At 48.5% G+C, this 23,743-nt stretch overlaps 1 protein-coding gene across 9 annotated transcripts in view; it reads right to left on the bottom strand.

Annotated features, from left to right (window-relative positions):
• The window catches only part of EPB41L1 (erythrocyte membrane protein band 4.1 like 1), a 136,066-nt gene that overhangs the window by 63,105 nt on the left and 49,218 nt on the right, over positions 1 to 23,743 (bottom strand). The window contains exon 1 of one of the 9 annotated variants that reach the window (XM_054696792.1): positions 2,808 to 2,860. The exons of the other annotated variants lie outside the window; for them this stretch is intronic. The gene's annotated coding sequence lies outside the window, so the exon portion shown is untranslated. Of the gene's footprint in view, positions 1 to 2,807; positions 2,861 to 23,743 lie in introns of those variants that run through there. 9 annotated transcript variants of the gene reach the window in all.

Genomic DNA, 23,743 nt, shown 5'->3' on the forward strand with positions numbered 1-23,743 from the left:
TGAGCCTCAGTCCCCCCAGTCCACAAAATGGTAGGAATAATTCCTCACGGGTCTTGTGGAGACTATGTGAGTTATATAGATTAGCCCTTAAGAGAGCACCTGGCATGTAATAAATGTTTAATAAATATAGGCTGCTATTGTTCTTATCCACAAGTTTCCCACCTGCAAAGGAAGGGGTGCCAGCCTGCTCCAACCCCCACCCAAATGCCCAGGTTCAGATCCCCTGCCTAAGGGGTCTCTTCTTCACAGTCCTGCATTCCTACCACTCTATTTTCTGGTCATGAAGGCCCAACCAAAAATTGGCAGGTGACAAGTATCAGAACCAATCAGTGTTCCCTTAAACCCACTGGGAGCAGCGAGTCCAGAGCACCTCCACTTTTAGGGGATCTTGGTCAGGAAGCCAAAGGCCAAGGTCAACCCCTCTCTCAGGGATCCCAGCTAGTACCTCCCTACCCTACCCATCAGGACCACAGTAACACTCAAGCCACAGACCCACCCTTGTCTCTCCAGACCCAGCACACAGACCTCTTCACCTGGACCAGCCCTGACATATCAGTTGTCTGGTTCTAATGGACATCAACCAGTAGTCCCAGAGACTGCCCGGGTGTATCATCAGCTTTCCTGCTGTGTGACCTCAGGCAGGTAACAATTCTCTGAGCTTCAGTTTCTTATCTGTGAAAAGTAGATAATAATAGTACCTATCTGACAGGGCTACATGAGATAAAGCAAAGCACTCATGGCAGTGCATGGCATACAATAAGTGCTGAATAAATGCTGTCACTCTGATTGTGTAATTGCTGGTATTACTCCAGATAGAGATTATTTTCCAACTTTAATAAATGAGGACAGAGAAGCCCAGAGAGATGTCTGTGCGGGAGTCAACTCAAAAACACTTCCCACCTCAGCTGGTGTAGTCAGAAGACCCTCCCTATTACCATGGAGTGTCAGACCCAGACATCCCTAGGCACTCAGCACCTCTTTACTCTACACACTCCCAAGAGAGTCCAGGGCTACTACCTGCCCACAAGCTCAAGTCTGGTCCATTGTCTACGAGGCAACTTGAACCCTTCCTCCTTACCTTTTGGGAGCATGGATTGAGAAGTCAATGTAAGGCCCTCCTAGGGAGTAGCCTTGAGTCTAGGTTGTAAGGCCCAGCCCCCACCAGAGTCCAGACATCCACATCAACAGGGAAGCAGGGATTTGGGCTGCAAGAATCCCAACTAAGAGAGGGAAGACCTGGGTACATCGGGGCTAACTCTCCCACTTGGTAGATCTGTGACCTTGGCCAAGTCACTCTTTCTCTCTAGGTCTGATTCAACCCTTCAATATTTACTGAGTCAGGACTACAGGACCAAGGATTGTTCTCATGTGGGTTTCTGTGGAAGTAACCCTTCACGAAGCTCAAAGAGAACAGAGCCCAGCAAAATGCCATGTGGCCAGGAAAGGTTTAAAAGAAACAATGCCCCTGCAATGATCTCCTCCAAGGCTGTCTTATGGTATCCCTCAAGGGATCATGCTCTGCACATCAAAATTCTGTGCATGGGGTCACCTGGCAGGCATGACTTCAGGCTGGTCAGCAGAAGCCAGCTCTATCCCTGAACAGAGCTGACAGTCTCCCTGGGCCACAGTGGCTCAGAGAGGAGGCTGGCACAGGCTGCCTCTGCTGCAGGCTCCATCTGGAGAAATGGGTGGGCAGGCGGGCACACAGCCGCCTCTATTCTCCACACCCTTGCCCAGGACAGGCAGCACCGAGTAGTTCAGGAGCTTCTCAGGGCATCATCCCTGTCCCCAGCTCTCAACCTAAGCCTGCTGCTAGTGATTTTGGAGAACTCCTAATGCTAAGGGGTGGGAAGGCCCCAGAGAGCTGGGGAGAGGACCTAAATCCAGCCCTCTTAGCGCGCTCCCACCTTTGGGCGCAGAGGAGGTGATATGCGGCTCTAGAAGTGAAGGCGGTAACACGTGGTGGTGCTCTCTCCCTCACCAGTGCATCCTCAGAGCTTTGTGGGGGAAGGGAGGAATCAAGGACCATGGCCAGCAGCTGAGAGGGAGATCAGCATGCCCAGAACTCCTTCCTAGTTCTTGTCTAGCCCCTCAAGGTCCCCATGGACCATCCTAGGCCATAGCTTTTTCAGGCAGTGGCCTCAGCATCTGGTAATACCCTATAGCTGTAGACACTCGGCCACCCGCTGCCTGTTCAGGAGACCCAGACTCTTGGGCCCTTACAGGTCCTTAAATGTGAAGGCGCCATATACAAATGGGACCTACAAGTCCTCTCCCTCTAATGGGGTGGGGGTGTCAAGGAGTAGCTGCTGGCCAGGACAAGTCAGGTGAGAATAACCAAAGTCCATCCTCTCAGCTTTGGGAGACTTGGGAGGGAGATGGGATGGAAGTGAGCCCTGAGTGGGGAAAGGTCTATAACCAGAGGGCAAGAGTGAGGACAGAGAGAACCAACATCCCAGCCTCCAGCCAAGAGACAGACCTACAGCATCTGAAGCCTGGCCGGGGATATCTAGAGAACCCTCTGCCTCCACGGAGGCAGCAGGAGTGATCTGGGAGAACACAGTGGGCCAGCCTACGGCAAGCACATCCCCACAGCAAGCACCAGCACCCCCTCCCTTCCCCACCGCTCTCTCCAGGCCTGGGGAGACTGCAGACCTGGGACTTGTCCAGGGGGCCAACAGCCTGCAAACTCAGTACCTCCCGGTCTGGCCCCGGTCCCTCCCCGGGCTGAGGGCTGGGCCTAGATGTGCGGAGTCCCCAGCCCCCGAGCCACTTAACCCCCGGCCCCCTCCCCCTCACGTGCTTACCTGGGCCTGGGGGTCCCCATCTCGGGCGGGCTGGGCGAGGGGCGCCCCCTCGGTTCGGGCAGGCCGGCAGGCCGCGGGGCGGGGCGGGCGCGCGGGGCCGCGGCGGGCTCTGCGGAGCAGCTTGTTCCGCGACACCCCCGCCCGCTGATGGATGCCGACTGCAGCAGCCGCGGCTCGGCGTGCGCCGGGGCTGGGCACCTTGCCCACAGCCCCAGGCTCGGCGCCCGACGACGCGGCGGCCAGCCTCCGCCCCCGTCCGGCCTCCGCGCCCAGCCCGGGGCGGCCGCGCGCCCGCCGACTCCCTCGGTGGCCCTGCCCCTGCTCCGCCTCCTCTCTGCCAGTCTCCTCTCCCTCCCTCTCTCTCAGGCTCCCAGGCCACCGCCTTCTGGGTGCTGCCACACCACACCGGGAGCTCCCGGGCCTCTGCGGGACTGTGTGGCAGGAGCCAGCTCTTGCGCCTCACTGCCCGCAAGGGCACAGACCCGCCAAGCCCCTCCTGGCTGGGCTCACCTCCTAGGGAGCTCAGCCGGGAATGGGGGGGAGGGGAGAAGGCAGGAGGATCCCTGACTCAGAAGGGGTGACCCAGCCTCAGTGGGCCTCCCAGCCCACTGAGCTGGATACCCTCACCTCCCCGGGTCTCATTACTCCTCTCCTCTCGGGGAGCAGGTATGGGTTGCACATGTCTCCTGGGACCCTGCACATCTGAGAGCGTGTGCATATACATCTGTCCACGTGTGCTTCAGTGACAGCAACCGCACGTGTAACAGTGGGGATTGGGCACGTGCACAGGTGTGTTTCTGGATGTGTGAGCACACGCTGGTGTGCACCCTGGCTCCAAGGTCATGAAGTGGGCAAGGGACTTGTGGCTCAAAACCAAGTAAAGCCTGACTCCTCCCAGCCAGCAACACTAACTCAAAAAGTTGGTGCCCACCATCTATGGCACCTCCCACAGGTCAGGACCTCAAACTGCTGAGGACTGCCAGGCAGAGGGCAAGCTGTTCTCTTGCTCTGCACCTGTTTGTGAGCAACAAAAGAAAGGGTTGGACATACTATCTCCAGGGGTTCCCATTGAGGCAAGGAGCTGGAGAAGATGGTAGGTATCCTCCTAAATGATCTCCAAAGATTTCTTCCCAAGAGTGCACATCTGCAACCCATATGACCGTACTCCCCAGCCACTTCCATCCCCAGGCACACACATCTTTTCTCTCATTCTTCAACTTATTCCTCAGTACCTGTGCCAGTGTCTGTCCTAGGTACCACAGGAAATACCACACTGGAAATCACAGAGGCCCAAAGTTGTGGGTCAAGCAGCCTAGATGCAGACCAAGACATCTGTCCCCTCCTGTCACAATTCCATGTCAACCTCACCAATGTGTTGTGTTCCTCAGTGTCTACCTCACCAGTACCCATTTTACTCCCATACCCAAGAGACAGGCAACCCCCTCTGTCCACTCTTCCTTCCCAAAGTGGCTGTTCCATCATGGTGACCTTCCACCCTCTGTCCTACTACCGAGCCTAGGATCCCCATAGCAGGAGGCTATGTCAACTCCCCAGCACTCTTCAGAGAACCCAAGATAGCAACTGTGTCCCTTCTCCCCACCCCCAAACTAAGTCTTCTCCAAGTTAAATACGATGAACTCATTCACCAGATGTTCCCAAGACAGCTTCCGGTCCCTCCACTCTCCCACTGCCCACTCAACTCAGGAGTGGTCCGAGAGCAGAAGGAAGCCTGCTCCTCCCAGAGAAAAAGAACACACCCTCCTTCCAAACTGGAGACCGGAAGATGGACAAATCAGCCCAGGGCCAATTCACAGAAGGACCAGAGTCCTGCTGGGCAGACTTCCTGACAGATTTCGTCCTCTCCCTTTGTACTTTTCATTCCCCAGCCTCCCAAATTCAGTGTTTCCCAAGAACTCCCCAGGGCCTCAGGAGCATGGCCTTGGGCAAGTCACTTTGCCATCCATGTGTTCTGCTTGAGTTCAGTTTACAACACATTTTACTCCAAGAAAGGATCAGAAAACTTAGAGGAGTTATAACAGATAACTTACTGTTTCCTATGTACATCAGCTAAAAGATTCTTGACCACTTGTCTTCAAGTATTTTTACTCCAAATGGACTCTCAGCTTCGTCTGCTCACTGGCCCTCCCAGTGCTGGCTCCAGTGCTCAGGACAGAGCTGTGTGGCCAAAGCCCTCTTACCTCCTAGTTCAACTCTCCTTCCCTGGACCTTCCTTCCCTTCCTTCCTCCAAGCAGACACCCTCCCCCCTCCTCCCCTGGGACTGGGCCACTTTCCCACCCTCCTCAGCTAGATGGAGCCTCTCACTTTCCCAGAAGTCCGGCTACATTCCAGAAACCAAGGCAGGACATTCCCAGACATCATTCTGGATTTATACCCAAAGGGCCCAATTCACTTCAGGCAGGGGAATCACACCAAAAAATGGGCTTCTTCTACTATTTACTTCTATCATCATCACTACTATTATTATTACTTTTAACTAACATTTCTACCACCACTTTTCAGTTTGTAAAATACTTTCAGGTATGCTCTTCACATCTTGTGAGATGCTATCACCCCCATTTTGTAGTCAGGCTGGGGCCTAGACTAATGAGTGCTGGTCAAGGTCACACTTGTACATTGGCTCTCCCAACCCGGACACTTTCCACTTTATCCCACAGTAATCTTTTCCGGTGAAATCTGGTTGGGGAAAGGGGTGGGTTCCTCTCAGGAGAACACATGAACCCAACAGTAAAGATCACCACTACAGCTACTTGTTTGCCTTCATTTCCCAAGCAGGGAAATAAAGGCACAAGGATAGGACCCAAGCTGGACCATCTCATGAAAGCCCCAAGGAGAAATGCTAGGCTCCCAGGTAGAGGAGGACGAGCCCACCCAACAACAGGGACTCCTCTATTCCTTTAGTTCTGCATTCTGCCCAGCCATGGCTCTGCTGCTTCTTTCTGAGTTCCTTGGGTAGATGATTTGCCCTCTTTGAAGTTTTCTCACCTATAAAATGGGAGAAATTCTCCCTCCCTTACTTCTGTTACTGAGTTGCTCTGATGTCACTGAACCACTGACAGAAGACAAGAGACCAGAGCACTCTTCTCCACTCTGGTCTGCCCAAGAGGTAGAAAGTCTTTTCTCCTATATTTTAAGTGGAGGGAACTTTATGCCAAAGTGCCAGGACACAGGAAAACCAAGAAGATGAAAGTGATCCCCTCCATTGGCTGGGAAGACCAAATACATGGTGTCAGTCACAGCCTTCAAGGCCATTGGTGAGGCAGAGACTAACCAAACACTTCAGGCAGGAACTCTCCCAACCCCCTTTGAACATTTGAAAGAGAAAAATCAAGCAAAGCATCGATTTGCCAATGTCACCCCAGGCAGTCAGTGGTCTCTTCCAAAGTGACCCCAAGTACTCAGTAGTCTCACAACTCCCAGCCACCAGAGGCCCCTTGATTCCTTAGTGGGCAGTGGGGGTGGTGAATAGTCTAGCCCATGGATTTACTCTTTCATCCAGTAAGCTGTGATGTTCCACTGAGTCAGACCCTGCGCACCAGGGAAGGCAAGAGGGATCAGACAGCTCTTCCCATGAAATCACAATTATCCAGTGGGGGAGAATGGCACAGAAAGCAGTATTTCAGAAGGTACTGCTATGGGACATCACACCATTTTCTGAGCATTTACTCTGTGCCTGGCACTAGACAGACATTTATTTGTTTCATCTGTAGGACAATTCTCTGGCATCAGATATTAACTCCTTTCATGGCTAAAATAACAGGGATTAATGACTTTCCAAAGTTCACCAGCTAATGGTAGGGCTGGGGTGTCATGATTTGATACCAAACCCTGAACTTTGACCCCATGTCCTTCTCCCTGACTCCAGGGCTGTGCTGACCACTAGGGTAGCCCCCTAGCGACATGTAGCTACTAGGTATCTGAAATGTGGCTCATGCAGATTGAGATGTGCTGCAAATATAAAACTCATGGTGGCTTTTGAAGATTTAATGCTGGTGGGAGAGTTGAGGGGATTGGGAGATTGTAATATACCTCACAAATAATTTTTATATTGAAATAATAGTACTTTGCATGTACTGAGTTAGATAAAATATACCAGTAGAATAATTTCATATTTCTTTTGTGCTTTTTTTCCCCTACAAAAATATTTTGTACATATGTGGCTCCTATTATATGTCTTTTGGTCAGCACAGCTTTAGAGACCGAGGTCCAGCCCAGGGGACTTAGAAGGGCTTTCTGGAGGAGGGGCATCTGAGTTGAGCTGAGTCAAAGGCAAGGTCATGGGGAGAAGGGTATTCCAGGGCAAGAAAGCAGCAGGGCATCTGGCTCTGGCCCCAGATGGTGGCAGGGTTGCAGGGTCTGGGTGGGCTGAGTAGCTCTAGGCAGCTGAGAGCTGGGCCAGCCTCCGGAGGAAGCTACCAGTGCCAAACTTTCCAGAGCAGCGTGACCCACAGGCCTGGGAAATTCTGCCTTACAAGCTGTTCTCACTGATCCTTAGAGCTCTCTGGAAGGCACTGAAGGGCAGCTATGTCTGGGTGGAAAGAGCAGGGTGGGCAGGTGTCAACGCCCACCTGGTAGGGGCCTCCAGCTCCCCTAGCACTTCTCCCTCAACCTCCTCCAAGAATCCTCCTGAAGCACTGTCAATCCCCAGGGACCTCACCCTTCCCTGGAATCTTCCAGTGCAGATCGTGGGAACGACATGCTCCTGCATTAGGTCATATTCCAGTGCAGAATGATGATGAAGCTGCACAGTGGGTCACAAAAAGCGCTTTTCCATATCTAATGTGGTGTTGTGAAGCATCTGAGAGCAATGGATATCTCTGGGAGGGGGGCTGAAAGATGGGGTGGGGGGATGTTCCTTAATTAATATAAGAACTGTGCAACTGTGGGCAAGGCTTTAACCTCTCTGAGTCTCAGTTCCCACCTCTGCAGAATGGGGATGACATCAGCACCACCTCTTAGAGATCCTGTGAGGATGACATGAGAGAGTACCCACAGATGGCTTATGTACCCCTGCAATACCTTTAGTCTCCCCAAAGTCTCCAAAGATTGCCTGCCTCCAGGAAGTCCACCCTCCCTGCCTCCTCTACCTGGGCTCCAGCCAGCCTCTCTCCTGACCTACCGGACCAAATATCTCTTGTCTCCACTTCTGAATTTTGGGCTCAGTTGTCATGATGCTCTGTGACTTCTCCAATAAGACTATAGTTTCTCAAAGATAGGAATCTTGCCTTCTCTTCCCTCCTGTCCTTTCCCCTCTCCCCTTCTCATCCTCCTCCTCTTCTGCACCCATGACCAGTGCCTTCCCCAAGCCCCTCCCCACACCCACCCCCACCCCCGCCCAGCCCACACACAGATCTGGGCATCCTGGAGATTCACAGTCTACTCCAGAGGCTTTCTGAGTCTGGATGACTATGTGCATGCTGGTCTCCACAGAGCAAATTCAAGGAACTAGTCCCACTCTGCCTCCCATTCTTTAAGAAGCAAGTCAAATACCTCCCCTGACTCTCCAGACTTTTCACAGCCCGGGCTCACCTGCCTCTTCTGTCCCATCCTTGGAGTATAGGTGCCAAGTTGTCAAACATCAAACCATCAAACTGGATGATTCCTGGTTCAGGCATGGCCCTGCCTCTCTGCTTTTGGTGTGTTCTTTCCTCTGTCTAGGAGACACTCTTTCCCTTTCCCGTGGCCTTTCCTTCAGGAAGCCCTTCCTGATCCCTTCCTCTTTGGCACCACCCATCCCAGCTAAAAGGAATCTCTGAGTCTCTCCCCTCTTACCTATCCTCTGTTCTCCAGTCCTGGAGCATGTAAATGGCTCAGCCCAGTGCTCATAACATGGACAAGGTGTCTTTGGGCCATCTGCCATACCAGAGCCCAAGGTCAGGGAGCAAATGGGAGTTAGAAGTTCACTTAGGATGCCAGGACACCTCTGAGACTGAGTTCTGCTGATTCCAACTCTACCTCATCTACATTTCTCAATGAACCCCCATGCTTCTAGCCCCTGGGGGTGGGGGAGTAGAAAAGCAGCTCTCCCCAAGAGATGTTGGAGCCACAGTCCTGGGGCCTGAATATAGATATCTACCCAGCCTCCCATCTGGTGCCCGAAGTGTCAATTGAGGTTTGCATTATCATGGCATCGAGATTCTCTGAAGTCAGAAGAGACCTGGGATGGCATGAGACAGAGGCTGGAAGGAATGGAGGGAACAGGAGAAAAGCATTGCATGGGTCTGTGGTACCGTGTGCCAGAAGACACTCTGGTGACACCATTCATCAACATCATCGCAGACAGCATTTGTGTCCCCACTATTTACTGACACTGTGCCTAGCAATTTGCATACATTTTCATCATCTTTCCATGATTTTACAGGGGAAGAAGTCTCTAGATGAAGGTCATTCTGCTGGTGGGTAGGGAGGCCAGGATTCAATCACAGGGATGCCTGACTCCACCATCTGTATTTTCCTATCATTAATCCTGCATACATTTGGTTTGACATGAATTTATTGTGGAAATGCCATGTTTTAGTTCTCATGTGGAGACAGTTACATAAGTATGTGTAAACTGATGATCTGTGTAGTTTTCTGCATTTGTACTATAACTCAATGAAGTTTTGGTTCTTTTTTTTTAATGATTTTGGTCCATAGAAGGTTATAGACTAGAGATTTTCAGGGTATGAAATATTCTCAGTATTAAAGCCTGAAACTACATAATATTTTCTTTTCCCATCCAACCATCTTTCCATTTCAACAGGGACTGTTCTGAAGACCTGATAAACTCCTACGCCCAGACCCAGCAGAATTTCACCTGCTGTCCATTGCTCAGAAAACAAACATTTTCTGGTACTCAGAGTCCTGGCCCAGGAGCCATCCAGCCAACACTCTACTTCCGAGAGCTGGCACTGATCTGCAGTCTTTGTAACACTGTCCTCATCCACCCAACTGTAGGGACCAGACGGCTAGACCAGCCACTACCTAATCCCTAACTTCACAAGGCAGCCAGGCCGCAACGTCTGGATATTCCCACTGCCTCGCACCAGGCCAATCTGGGCAGAGAAGCTGTCTGTGTGTGTAAACACAGCCTTCTGCCTAGGCTTCTCCTGCTGGACCCCCTCACCAACTCTGTGGTTTCATCTTCTTGCCCAAAATAACCATTGGCTTCAATGGTTCTCTGGGCATGAATCAGATTCTTGAGTGAGTCCATGAGCAGCTTGAGGACAGGAAGGGCACATTATCCAGCTCTATTTCCCTGATGTATCCTGGCAAATGTTTGTGGGATTTAGTGAGCTTCTCTGTGTGCCTGGAGGGACTCTGCTAGGGAGCAACCGTTCGCCTGCAAATAGTCATGCTCTCCAAAAGCTCCCGGTTTAGGGGATACTGGGCTAAAAAGTATCCGATGTGTGCCTCAAATGGCATACCAAGTGAGTTCCTGCACTGTATACCAACTAGTCCTGTGACTGTTTACATTTGAATTCATTAAAATGAAGTAAAATGTAAAATTCATAGCTATATGTGGTCAATGGTGACCGATATTGCTGATGTAGAATATGTCTATCAATTCTTTTAGACATGCCACAGAGAATCCAAAGCACTTTGAGCAGAGGTGTGACATGATTGGATCTGGGTTATAGGAAGATTAATTTGTCCCTGGTGAAGAGTGGGTGACTGGAGGGTGGGTAGGCTGGGACTGGGGTAGGGGAAGGGGAAGGGGAACATTGCAATAATCCAGATGAGATCAATAACCACTTCTCTTCCCTCCATGTATCTCTTCCTATCAGTAAGCTGGGGAGCAGCTTACTGCAATAAGATGGAATAGCAGCATCACCCAAGAATGCTTTGGTGTGCAAAGTATACCAGACCTCCTGAATCAGAAATGGGGTGTGGGGTGCCAGAGCAGCAACCTGTGTTACCAACAGCCCGCTCATGAATTTTTTTTTTAAAGATATATTTATTTATTTATTTATTTATTTATTTATTTATTTATTTATTTATACAAGCACTAGGTACAGTCAGAAGCCTGGGAAGGTGAGAGAATTCACCAGAGCCAGAGCGGGGAACAGAACAGGCAGACTGACGAAATATACTGCTGAGGGGAGCAGCGGGTGCAGCAGGAGAGGTCTGTCGTGCCATGTGGGACCCTCGTCAGTGGCCGGGGATCAAACTGGCACTGCAGAGGCTGCAGGCAGCTTCGCAGCCCAGCACTCAACCACTGTGCCACCAGGGGAGGCCCCCGCTCATGATTTTTATACACACTCAAGTGGGAGGTCCATCAGCACAGAGGCTAGGAGCCCACACCAGATAAGGACCGACTGTCCACCTGAGTCAGCACACTTGGTTTCATGTCCTGGCTTGTCCCTTTACTGGCTATGTTTTATCTCTTTGTGCCTCACTTTCCTTATAACAACCCCATGTGGTTACTACAAGGACTAAAGGAGTCAATACATACACATTTTTTAGATGAGTACCTGGCATATAGTAAGTGCTCAATGAATGCAAATTATAATTGTTAATCCTCCTATGCTACTTCATCAAAACTCCCATGTTAGGAAGTTGAATTCCTCCCACGTACAATTGAGCAACATCTGTCCCTTCCCATTAGCTCTGACCTCCTGCCTATCCATCAAATACTATCCCTAGGCCCACTCCTCCACAATACCCACTCTATTTACTTTCTTCAGATCTAGTGTCAGTTCCTCTCCAGAAAGGCAGGGGCACTTCCTCTGTCAAATGGGTGTTCCTGCCAAGGCTTCATGTCAAAGCAAAAGAGGTGGATTTAATGCCTTATGCTAAGATGCCCCTGAGGAAGTAAGTGAGGAGATGCCCCTTGGGACACCTGGGAATAGGGATATCTGGAGGGGAACAACCAGTTGCCCATTGCCATTGAAAGCCTCAAGCGTGTTCAGTCAGATCTCTACCAGCCAAAAGGCCATAGGAAATGGTACCTGGGGGCGTGCACATGGCAAATAGCTAGGTCCTGACTCGGGGAAACAACAGGGGAAGATGCTGTCCTGACTGGCAGAGAAACCTGGATTCTGGTCTTGGCTGTGAGATCTCAGGCAATCATTTTCTTCTTTGGATTTAATTTCCTCATCTATAATGCTAATAGGTTGGATTTGTGTGGTCTTTAATCTTTTATGGGTCATGGGTTCCTTTAAAAATGTGATAAAAACTGCAGAATTTCTCCCCAGAAGAATGTACATGGGCACATGTACACACAAACACACACACACACACACCCCTTATTATAATTTCAGGCATCCAGAGACCTCATGAAACCCATTCAAAGACCACCCCCTGGGTCCATAGACACTTGGTTAAGAAGCCTTGGGTTGGATGGTCTCTAATAGTCCATGATAAGAAGCCAGCAGTATTTGTATTTAATTCTAAGAAACTCTAATATAGAAATTTCACCAAAAGGATGAAATTTGAAATGGGCTTTCTTAGGATTCAATTGTTTATCAGCTAAATATTGTATGCTTCCCTACCCAGCCTGCCCCTACCCCTGTTACATTACCTCTGTGGTCTCCCTCCCCTTCCTTTCTCCCCCTGTGCAAAATGGACTGAGCACATAGTCCTGAAAGACACCTGCACCACTAGCTGTCTTTGTGATGGATGGTCCCTAGTGACAAGAGGAAGAACCTGACCTGCCTCTCTTTTCCCCACTCCAAATCCCTGGTTTAGATTCCGATCAATAAAGAGGTGACAATATGCTAACTCCCACCCTCAATACACAAATACAAGCGCGTGTGCACACACACGCACACACGCCCTCACTCACATAGCCACAGGCAAGGCACTGTACTCCCAGACACTCGATGGTTCAGTCACTCAGAACAAGCAAGAGTTATTTTTAGAGGCCAAATGACAGGACGGGAGAGAGCAGTTCCACTCTGTCAGAGGTGCTGCTGCCACCATCAGCTCTGATGAATCACTATCCACTACGTGAATGTACATGTCTATCGGCATGGACAGAAAGGCTGTGCCGGTTTCCAGAATGAATGCCTTGGATTGGTGACCACACTGACCATGACAGGCTGAACCCAGGATCACACCAGGAGCAAGACCACCGATTGACAATACAGCCAGGCCAGCCCAGCCCTAGCAAGGTAAGCCCCTCCACCAGGTAGTCCAGGGGCCTTTCTCTGCAAAAGTCCCTTTAGAGTGGCTCTCAATGCCTCTTCCCTCCTCAGGCCCTCTGAGTGAACCTCCTACCCGCCCCATGGTACTGCAGCCTGGTTATTAAGGCAGTGAGTACCCATCAGATTTGACCCGGGTGAATGCAGCTGTCAACTGGTTTCATCTTCTGGAAGTGCACTCTGGAAAAGTATACATAATCTGTTATCCCAGAAATTGCTCTCCTATGAACCTATCCTGTGAACAATGGATGTAGACAAATTTGTCTGCTGTAAGTCTTACCTTGTACAGCAAAGTAAAGTGGAAAGTTAATAAATATACCACCAAAGAATGGTTATATTATATAGTGAGAAATACATGTCCTGAAATATTATGTAGCCTGTTAAAATATGAAATTGTGGATCATGTGATTCTATGTAACAATGTTTATAACAAGATATAGAATTTTAAAAGCAGGAATAAAATGGCCCAATTTCTATAAAATATGCATATACATATGCATGCTTAGAAAAAAGTAAACTGAAAGAAAATATGCAAAAAATTATGTTCCCAGAGGCTGTTTTATGACAGTGGGATTTCTTTTGCTTCATTGCTTACTTTCTGGTGTATGTGTATGTATGTGCATATATATTATTTATATAAGAAAAGCAACAAGAAAGGCCCACTACCTCACCTAACTCATAGTTTCTAGCCTGAACCTTTCAAAAGCTTTCCTGGAATCTCACTAGAGGCACCACTCTTATCTCCCTCTGGCTTTGAACTTTGCTGCCCTCCTTGGTTGCCCCCTGGAGTTTCACTAAGTGGGGGCCCCCTCCAGGCAATCCCCACAGTCCCTTAATGCAGGCCTCCACAGAGGAGGTCCCCTCCTCCAGGGCTTCTTGTCCATAAATCTCAGCAATGAATAAAATCCAATCCCCTCATTTTACAGTAAGGGAAATAATAATTACTATAATAAAGATAATGGTGGTAGTGAACCATCACATTATACTTTGTCTTCCATTTTATAGCACACTTTAGTACACGCTTTTCACTTAACCCTCACAATGGATGTTAAGGCTGTATAGATGAGGAAACTGAGGCCCAGCAAGTATTGAGGCACAACACTTATAAAGGTCACATGGGGAGTCAGGATTTCAATACAAATCTGGCTTTGACATATAAGGAGTTAAAGGGAAGAAATGAACAGGTCATCCTGAGTCTATGTTCCAAGGAGCCATAGTCTACAGAACACCTCCTCCCAGCTGAGCTCACAGTCGCTACACCACTATCCCTTGCCCAGAATCCCACAAAAGCCCCTCTGGGGCCACATGTCCTACATCCCCACCCCAGCCCAGTATTACTCCTATCAAAGAGACCCCTGCAGCCACCTCTGGGCTCCTCCAGTTCAGCCTGTTTCACAGAGGAAGTGGGCAGCTGGCAGTTCTCTCACAGGGGTTGGGGGATGGAAGGGGTAGAGAGTAGTGGCACCACAGAAGTAGCATCAGCCTGTATGGCCCTCCCCACTCTGAGCCTACTCCCAGCACCACATTTGGGGTACCTACTGTGGCTGCACTGTCCTTTGCTCGAGTTTCCATCTGCTGACTGGTATAAAAAAGCAGAATGCTAAGGTTTGAACTTCTTGTCAATTCCAATTTACTTTTGCATTTTAGAATACTAATATTTAATAAAATCATAATAATAAGAGCACTAGCAACAAAACAGCTACTGTATCTTTATTCAGTGTTCACAGCCACCTAAGGAATAGGAGTTAGTAGCCCCATTTACACATGAGAAAATTGAGTTGTAGCAGGCCCAGGCACCTAGCTAATAAATGACAATACAGAGATGTGAGTAAGTGGATGCTCTGCCCACTATATCACACTGCATCTCTTCAAAATCATCTGGTCCTACCCACTTATCACACAGATGGGGAAACTGAGACCCAGAGAGGGGAAAAGATATGTAATCAGTTTCTTTTTACTCACTGAGCATTTACTATGTGTGATGTGCTGCGCTAACGCTGTGGATGATAAAAATGTTTCAACTTCCATGTCATTGGACAGATGGGCTATGACTGTATAATGATAGTTGTTAAAAGTGAGCTATGTGTTCATGGAAGTTCTTTATACTCTTTTCTTTTCCGCATGATTGAAATTTTCCATAATACAAAAAGAGGGGAAAGGATGACAAAGATGGCTAATGAGAACATAAATTTAAAGCCTTAGAAAATCAGTAAATCATCAAATTTAGGAATGTTTTGCTCTGATAGTTTTAAGGGTCAGAAAAAGACAAGCAGGGCCTCCCTGGTGGCGCAAGGGGTTAAGCACCGCACTATGATGCTGTCTGCAGCCTCTGCAGCACAAGTTCGATCCCCAGCCGGCCAGGGAGAAACCCACACAGTGCAGCGGACCTGACTCGCCTGCTGCTCCCCTCAACAGTGTGCTTTGGTCAGTCTCCCTGTTCTGCTCCCCACTCTGTCTCTGGTGAATCCTCTCACCCTCCACACCTCTGGCCTGTACTCCAGCTCTTGTATACATAAATAAATAAATCTTTAAAAAAAAAAAAAGACAAGCATACCGGAACCAACTTACTAGCCTCTCTCCATCTTTCTGTAAAATTGTCTGCCTCTGTGTTGTTGCAAGGAAACCAGAAGCAAGGAGAACCTCAGTCTAGCTGGTTGGAGCCTTTTCCTCCCACATGGTACCTCTGGGGGGTACAGATTCCCTGCCCCCATAGACCTGGCCAGACCCTCTTGGGCAGGCTGTCTGGATCCACAAGCTACATGAACAAAATGACAGCCCATCAGCTGCTGGCAGAGAGGCAGCTATAAATCTAGAGAACTATGATTAGAAAGCAAATTACAAGTCTTCCTTTGTAGGTTTCCAACTCACAAAAACTTCCCAGCAGTCAGTGGGCCTTTATTCAAGTGGCTCAAAGTTTCCAAAGACAGCAAAGACACATGGCAGGAGAGAGAATGACAATGAGAGAGGGGGAGAAAAGGAGAGAGGGAGGGACAACACAACAGAGAATTTGATAGCCAGGTGGAGAGCAAGGCCACTGGGAGGCAGTACAGCATAATGGTCAAGAGTCGGACTTTGGCAGCAGATCAGAACTCAACTCCTAGTTTCAGTGCTTCCTAGCTGGAAGGCTTTGAGCAAATAACTTCTCTGAGCCCTTTATTTTCTCAGCTACAAGCTAGAGATAATTCTACCAACAATAAAGAGTGGAAGTAGGGATTGAACGAGGCAATATATGTCAAGTACTTAAGCCAGCTCTTGGCACATAGTAAGCATGTGATACTGGGTTTTTTTGTTTTTTTTAAGATTTATTTATTTATACAAGAACCGGGGTACAGGCCAGATGCACAGGAGGGTGAGAGGATTTACCAGAGACAGAGCAGGGAACAGAACAGGCAGACTGACGAAATACACTGCTGACTGGAGCAGCAGGCGAGACAGAAGAGGTCTGCTGAGCCATGTGGGATTCTCGCAGGCCCGCAGGGATTGAACCCGCACTGCAGAGGCTGCAGACAGCTTAACAGTGCAGTGCTCAATCGCCTGTGCCACCAGGGAGGCCTGTGATATTGTTTTTTTATTTTTTAAAAAAGTATTAATCACATGACTGGCAATTCCCCTTCTGGGTATATATGCTAAGAATTGATACCAGAGTCTGGAAGAGATATTTGTACATCTGTGATCATAGAAGTATTTTTCATAAGCACCAAGAGGTAGAAGCTTCACAAATGTCCCTCAAGGAATGAATGGAGAAACAATGTAGACTGTTCATACAATGGAATCGTATTCAGATATAAAAAGGAAGGAAATTCTCACATAGGTTATAACATGGATGATCCTTGAGGACATTACGTTAAGTGCAGTAAGTTAATCATGAAAGGATAAATACTGTAAGATTCCACTTGTATGAGGTACTAGAGTAGTCAAATTCATTGAGAAAAAAAGAATGGTGGTTGCCAGGGACTGGGAGGAGAGAGGGGGATTGAAGAGTTATTGTTTAATGGGTACAGAGTTTCAATTGTGCAAGACAAAGCAGTTCTGAGATGGATGTGGCAATGGTTACACAACAGTGTGACTGCACTTAATATTATTGATAAATTTCATATTATGTGTATTTTAGCACAATAAAAACATTGTTTAATTTTTTAGAAAGCCAACTATTAGACAGGAAATCAAAAAAGAGAGTCAAAGACTAAGAGAAAAACTAAAAAGGCCACAGCAATATGGAAACAGGCTGATCCGAAAAGGAGACAGGTCTCAGGCCCTCCCTTCCAAGCCATTAAGCCCACCTGAGTTGCATATGCAGGAGATCAGGACCTGCTCTCTACCCTTGCTTCTGCCCTCACTGAGGCAGTTCTGATGATCACCAAAGCCCCGGCTTGTGGGAGACTCTGGCCTCACCCTTCTTCCCCTTCCCCAAATCCTCAGGGAAACGGAAGGAACGGAAGTCTACCTTTACACTAACAGGCAGAGATGGCAACTTCCAGGAGGCAGAGCAGCAAAGGCCCTAAGCTATGAGCCATGTGTGGAGAGCACCCAGGGTGGCAGGCATCTCAGGGGTATAGATGGAAATAGAAGAGAGGAAAGGGGCAAACAGTAAAATTATTGGCTACCTACTACCTGTTGAACCCTGTTCCCCATTATCATTTCAACAATCTTTAAAGTGATCCTAACAAGCATGTATTCATGTGCCCACTTCCACGGCTGCATTATCTATCCGATAGATAAAGTAACTTGCTGGAGGAAACACAGATAATAAGCAGGGAATAGAGACCCAAGCCAGCTGAGTCCTAATCACATGCTTATTCCTTTAGCCCATGGGCTATCAGTATCTCAGGGCGCGCTGTTGGCTCTAGAATCAGAAAGCAAACCCCATCGATCCCTCACCAGCTGTGTGATCTGAGGAATCACACAATCCTGTGCCATCCAACTCCCTAGTCTACTGGGGTTTCCAAATTATTTTATTTCTATTTTTTGTGTGTCAAGTTTAAATTTATGCACTGAAATTTCAAGATGTTTATTTCACCCCTGTAAGCCTAAATTTGGGAAGATGGCCTTATGGGAAAGGCAAGAACTTTGGAGACAGACCAAAATGGGTTCAAATCTCAGCTCCACCACTTCTTAGTTGAGTGGCCCTTCAATTATTTATATGTTATAAGAAGGCAATGGAGGGCAGTGGTCAAGAGTGTAGGTTACAGTTCCAGGTCTACTACTTCCTGGTGGGCAAGTAACTTCACCAATCACTGCCTCCTCTGTAAAGCCTGCCTCACACAGTCATTTGAGTATAGAATGAGAAAAAAAGAAGTAAAGGACCTGGTACACTGCTTGCTATGGAGTAAGCACTCAATAAATGATGTCTATTGCTAGTACAATTATCTTTAATACTCTAATTGGAGCGTGTGTTGCCAGCAGGTAGCAAGAAAATACCTCAGACTCAAAGTACTAGCTTTCTCACCCCCTTCCCTCCCCCATGGAATCATGGAGTGCTAAAGCAGGCAGAAAACCTGTTTTACAGACAGTGGAATTGAGACCCAGTGGCAAATGACTTGTTTAAGGTCATACAGCAAGTTAATGGTAGCTGAACTAGAACCCAGATTTTTGAACTCCTGTTGATTTAATTCCATATGCACGAGTTCTTATGCTCCAGGCAGTTATGCCTGTGCCTGGATTTGAGGAAAAGGAAGGATGACCTTTCAGAGCCCCCAAATGTCAAAGGATAGCTGGCCTCAATGAGAATGGAACTGGAGCAACCTTGCCATCATGGCAAGCCCAAGCCAGAGCAAGGTGGGGCCCATGCTGGCAGACCAAGCCAGCTGGGCCAGCAGCCAAAGCGGCGCCATAGGCACAACTCAGGGCCCTCTCACCAGCTACATTATAAAGTAATTATGGGATTAGGGATAAAATTAGTCACTTGTGTAATTATTTTGCTTAGAACAAGTTCAGAAAGGGCCTTTTTAAAAGAGTTGTTCCTTGGTCCCTCCCAAGAGTATTACTGCAGAGACACAGATGAGTGAACACACACATGAACATGTGGACACATATAATGGTGACCTGGGCGCATGGAGTGCACCCCTGGGCTTCCCGTGGCAGAGCCTCACAGCAGGGCCCACACCTACCAGTCCCAACCCTGAAGGACAGAGGCTACATTCTCTGATGGCTGCCTCACAGAACACCTTTGTCACACTGTCACAGGGCACACTGCCTCCTTTTAGGGCCCTCCATCACAGAGAAGCTGGTGATTCAGTCTTTTATGCCTTCCCCCAACCATAAGCATGGGGCCTCCCCTGGCCCTCATTCCATCTTGCAGCTTGGTAATATAATTCTAGCAGTACCTCAGGGTCCACCAATCCAGAGAGACCCTTGGTATTGCCACTGTGGTAGGCCACAGAGAAGTTAATGGCAGTTAAACTAGAACCCAGAATAATGCCCCCTCCCAAAGATGTTCATATCTTCATTCCAGAATCTGTGAATGTGCTACCTCGTGTGGCAGAGGGGACTCTGCATGTGTGATTAGGTACAACAGTTTGAGATGTGGAGATTATCCTGGAGCCCATTGTAATCAATCACAAGGTCCTAAGAAGTGAAAGAGGGAAGCAAGGGAGTGAGGATCAGAGAAGGGGGTGTGAGGATGGAAGTGGAGGTCACAGTGATGCATTGCTGGGAGAGGGAGAAAGCCAAGGAATGTGGGCAGCCTCTAGAAGCTGGAACGGGCAAGGTATGGAATCTCCCCTGCAGCCTCCAGAAGGAACACAGCCCTGAAAGCACCTTGATTTTAGCCCCACAAGGTCCACTTTCAGACTTCTGACCTCTAGAACTATGCAGTAATAGATTTGAGTTTTTTAAGTCCCTAAGGGTGTGGTGATTTGTAACAACAGCACAGGAAACTAACAAAGCCATTTAAGGAAACAGATCCAAAATTTCCCATCCTAAGAGCCACCATCTGAAATGTAGAGAAATATAGTGCTCGCTTCGGCAGCACATATACTAAAATTGAAATGTAGAGAAATATATAGGGAGAAACATTCCTTTCAGTGGTATTTGTAATAGCAAACCCTGGAAACCACCTGAATGTCCATCAAGAGGAAAGGAATCCTAGGAGCCCACCTTTCCTTCCATGAAGCCCTTGATGAAACACTCACAAGTGCCAGAATGTACTCAGAATCACCTCTAAGGAATAGGCTTGCACTCAGGGAACCAAACTCTAACCCAGAGTGGCACCATTTAGGATAAACAACGCCCACACCCTCAGAAAAGGGGTAAGGTTTTGGGGAAAAGGAAGAGGCCCTGCCCTATCACCTCACCTCAGGGACTCAGCCTGTCCAAAATAGGGCCACCAAGCCCATAAACCTATGTCCCAGAGGGTAGGCTGGCATTAGAGAAAGAAACTGCCCAGGAGGCTGGAAGACTGGGTTCGGGCCAGGCTGGGCCTGAGTCACTAGACAGCTTCCTCTCTGTATGGGCCTCACCATCGTTTCCATGGCTCAGCATGTGTCAAGGGCTGGACCATGAACTTCCATGCTTTACATGGATGAGAAATCCTCATGGCGACCCAGGGAGTAGTCACTTCATCATGCCCCTTTTACAGCTAAAGAAACAGACTCAAGTGGGTGAAGTGGGTTTGAACCTGGGCAGCCTCACTGCACAATGCTCCCCTGGCCCCCCTCTTAGAGTGAATGGGGCTGGACAGAGGGTGATCCTAAGCAGCTCCTACACACAAGGAACAGGCTATTCAGACCCAAGAGGAGTGTAGGTTACAGTTCCAGGTCTCTGGATAGTTCCAAAAACAGTCTCTGCCCCTTCACCCCAGATTCTGGGGCTTTAAAGTGGCACAGCAGGTTGACAAGACTTACTGAGCGCCTGAAAGCTACCCACAGCCTTTGACCCAGAATTTCCCACCCTAAGATAAGTGCAGAAGTACTCTGAAGTACAGAAAAGGCACTTCATGCAATGCCCCTTGCAGTGTTATTCCAATAGCAAAAACTGGAAACAACCTGAATGCCCACCAACCAGAAAAGAAGTGAGTTGATCATGTATTTAATGTAAGGACACAGAAGGTGGCCTCACATTCACCTTTAAAGTGAAAACACAGGGCAGCACTGAAGATGCACTAGGGTTAATTCTGGCTATGTAAGAAAGAGCAAAGGAAAAAAGTAGGAAGGGAACACACCAAACTTCTAAAAATACTCAGGAGTCCTTTTTATTTTTTTCCTCTTCCTATTTCCCAAAATCTCTATACTGGCTTATTATCTTCATGATTACAACAACACGGTATTATTAAAACAATGAGAACTGCCATGGTATATGTAGGGACCCACATACTGGGCAGTCAAAGAAAGAAGTGGGAGACAGACAAAGGAGAGGTAGTGGGAAAGCTGGAGAGCAGCTTTAGAGACCAAGGCCAGAGAGACCAAGGAAAGATTAGGAAGCAGGGAGCCCCAGAGTCAGTGGCCTAGGAGGTGCTAGAGACAACTCCCTATGTGCCAACTGCATTTTACAAGTGTGCAGCTGGGGGGCCAAGAAGCTCTAAGGATGGACTCCACACATTTCCCACTGAGTATCCCCACACAACTAGTGTCTCTAGCAGCAACTTTTCCAGTGCAAACCAGGCACTCAGGGGAAGCAATGACACACTATACCCACAGCCATCCACACCCAGCTCAGCTCAAGTAATACTGAAGGCCAAGTAGAAGGGCCTGGGCAGGATTTTCTGTCTTTAGGACAAGGCTCTCTTAGTTCATAAACACTCACCAATTGTACCTCCTGTGTTTCCACAGGAACCTACATACCGACCACCCCGCCACACACACATACACACATTCACTTCCTCACTTCTCTGAGATATGGCCCTTGATGTCTGAGTCTCCTTAATGGAAACAGATACGCATGCAAGCCCAGAGTCACATCCCCGTTCACTTATTGCCCCACAACCTACTTGCCTGATTTCTTCTCCAGAGAATCCCTTTCTTCCCTCTCTGTACCCACTCAATACTGACCCCAGACAAACCCAGGCACAGGAGGGAAGGTCCCCCAGTAATTCATGTTTGACTTCACTGTCCCAAACCTGCCTCCTGCCATGTCCATGGCAGCAGGTGGGAAGGAGGAAGGCTGGATCTCAGAGCTAAAATCTAAACCAGGCTCTGAAGGCCAATGACCTAAGAAGTCACCTCCAAACCTCAACCCATTGTCAACAAGAAGCAGGGCCAAGTCACTACCAGATGTTCCCTAAGGCACCCCCATTCTAGAAAAACTGATATTGCCTATTTCAACCCACAACCCAAATGTAGGGGCCATCCTCCCAGGCAGCCTATGGTAATGAGTGTGGCTGGGCCAAGACAAGGCCAATACCAATTAAGCAGCTCCCTTCCTGCCAGTGAGCTCTGCCTCATTACTTTGCTCCATTTTCAGCTCATCTGAAAAATCTTCATTTGAGGTCTCTGGAGGATCTTAAAAGTGTTATTCAAACATTAGCTCTGACACATGGCCTCCCCCACTTAGACATCACCCGCCCCAGGCAACACTTTCCTCCCTGCTTTTTGGCACTGCCAGGAATGAGTAGCAGCTATGGTCTGCCACATAGTACCAGAGGTCCTGACTCTTCAAAGCCCCCTCAATATGGACTTTCCCCAGTTCCTTGTCTATTTGAGGGGAGAAGCTAGGGCAGGGGACTTGGTGCCTCCAGTATAACAGGCATGTCATCTCTTCCAACCTTGGCAAAAATCATTTAGGTGGCATTAATATTTCTATGTCACAGATGTGGAAACAGAAGCTGATTAACCCAGCCAAGGTCACCTAGCCAGCATGTGGCCAAGTCAGGCCTGGAACCCAGGATTGCTGAGCTCTGGGACTCTTCCAACTGCCCCACCCACCTCACACGCACTGCTCTGTACACTGCTCAGCCTGCCCTGAGCAGAAATGGAACAACTATCATTCGCTATCCTTGGCATATTACCCTCAGGTGCAAAGGATGACACAAGAGGGGCTGTATGATTTTGGGCTTCTAGGAAAGATTCAGAAAACACAACTTTCCTAGGAAAAAAAAAAAAACACCCCAGCCTGGCTATAGTCTCTCAGCCCAGGGAGGATATAGGCAGAAAAGGGGCCCTTCCATTCACCAAAGCTCAGGCTCCCCAGGAGCCAATCACAGCCCTTTGGTTCCCTTCACAATGCAGACAAAGATGTCTGAGTACAACAATCAGCTGGAGTAGGGATGTGGACCTGAGGAGGGTATTTTGCCTCATCCAGATAGGGTTCTCCTCTTCTTTGCTCATAAGGAGGAGATCAATCCAATCCTTCCTGTCTTGACCATCTCAGATCAGGAGGTAGGGTATGGATGGACCTTGAGTTGAGGGCTTAGCACACTCCTATCCTTTGTTCTGATCTATACATTGTCAGAGCTTAAACTTCCTGAGGATGGATACGTGATCTTTACTGTTAAATGTGGTCCAGTGAGAAGATGTACTTTTGCCTTGTGTCACATGGTGACATGCAGGAGGGACCTTTCCTCTGTCCCTCCTTCCCTTGAATGGAACCCTTTGGGTACACTGGGTATTCTGTGACTTGCCCTTGAGTGAGAGAAAGCAGCAGAGCTCTAACTAGAATCAGAATGTGGCTCTGAGGATTACGGACCCCAAAGCCCCACTGTATAAAAGGGATTCTTCAAGGTCACACACTGAGTAAGTGGCAGAGTGAGGACTAGGAGTTGAATGGCTTCTGCTTTCCAGCACTCCAAGCAGCCATCCTTAGAAAAGTGGTAAACCGGGCAGAAGCGAGGCTGGGACTGGGGGTGTGGGGAGGCAAGGGCA

Source organism: Talpa occidentalis, unplaced genomic scaffold (assembly GCF_014898055.3).
Source record: "Talpa occidentalis isolate TD23 unplaced genomic scaffold, MPIMG_talOcc4v2.1 talOcc4.10, whole genome shotgun sequence".
Classification (NCBI taxonomy): Eukaryota; Metazoa; Chordata; class Mammalia; order Eulipotyphla; family Talpidae; genus Talpa; species Talpa occidentalis.